This window comes from Mus pahari, chromosome 10 (assembly GCF_900095145.1).
Source record: "Mus pahari chromosome 10, PAHARI_EIJ_v1.1, whole genome shotgun sequence".
Lineage (NCBI taxonomy): Eukaryota > Metazoa > Chordata > Mammalia > Rodentia > Muridae > Mus > Mus pahari.
Genome location: NC_034599.1, coordinates 15,617,783 through 15,619,177, shown reverse-complemented (window position 1 = coordinate 15,619,177; position 1,395 = coordinate 15,617,783). Strand labels below are relative to the sequence as shown.

The 1,395-nt window shown below is 35.2% G+C and overlaps 1 non-coding gene across 1 annotated transcript; it reads left to right on the top strand.

Moving 5' to 3' along the window:
* On the top strand, positions 1 to 104 carry LOC115064990. The gene has a single exon (XR_003844791.1). It is a non-coding gene; the product is annotated as a U6 spliceosomal RNA (small nuclear RNA).
* Positions 105 to 1,395: the final 1,291 nt, after the last annotated feature.

The window sequence follows — 1,395 nt, the reverse complement described above, 5'->3', positions numbered from 1 at the left end:
GTGATTATCTTGGAAGCATATATACTAAGATTTGAATGATACAGAGAAGATTAGTATTGACTCTGTGTAAGGATGACACACAAATTCAAGTCTTCCACATTTTTAGAACAGTAATTAAAAATCATTGGTAATTAATATATCTTACCACCCACAGACTCAATTTTCTAACAAAAAGACATGGGCTAACAAAATGGATGGAAAAATAACATCCGTCTTTCTGCTGCATGCAAGAAGCACACCTTAGCAACAAAGATAGACATCCCATCAGAATAAAGGACTGGAAAAAGTTTTCCCAAGAAAACAGAAACAAGAAGAAAGCCATTGTAGTATCTAATAAAATAGATTTTCAACTAAAATTAATCAAAAGAGATGGGGAAGGACATTTCCTACTCATCAAAGGAAAAATCCTCAAAGATAAAGTCCTAATTGTAAATATTTTTGCAAGACCATTCATATTTGTAAAAGAAACATTACTAAAGCTTAAATCACATAGTGAAGCCCACACATTAATATTGGGAGACTTCAACCTCCTACTCTCACCAATGGATGGGCCGCAGAGACAGAAACTAAGCAGAAATATAAAACTGACTGAGGTTTGAATCAAATGGACCTAAAAGATACCTACATATAATATTCCACCCAAAAAGAAAAGAATATACTTTATCCTCAGCACCTCATGAAACCTTCTTCAATTTTAACCATATACTTGGACACAGAGCAAGTCTCAGCAGATACAAGAAAACTGAAGTAACCTTATGAATTTTATCAGAGCACCATTGATTAAGCTGTATTTCACAATAACCAAAACAACAGAAAGCCTACAATCCCGTAGAAACTGAACATCTCTCTACTCAGTGAGTATTGGTTGAAGGAAGAAATAAATAAATTGAATACCTTCTAGAATTCAATGAAAATGAATGCACAACATACCCAATCTTATGGGACACAATGAAAGCACTGCTAAGAGGAAAGCTCATCACACAAATTGACTGCATAAAGATATTAGTCTTTATTTTTAGTAAGTGGCTAGCATTCCAATGTGCAGATATGCCACATTTTCTTTACCCATTCTTCAGAAGAGGGACATTTAAATTGTTCTAGTTTCTGGCTATTATAAATAAAGCTGCTTTGAACATAGTTGGACTAGTGTCCTTGTGGTATAGTGGGCCATCTTTTGGGAAGAACAATCCTCACTTTTTTTTCAGAAACTGCCAAAATGATTTCCAAAGTGCTTGTACAAGCTTGCACTTCTACCAGCAATGGAGGATTGTTTTCCTTGCACCACAGTCTCACCAACATCTGCTATCACTTGAGTTTTTGATCTTAGCTATTCTGGCAGGTGGAAGATGGAATCTAAGGATCTTTTGATTTGCATTTCCCTGATGATGAAGGACG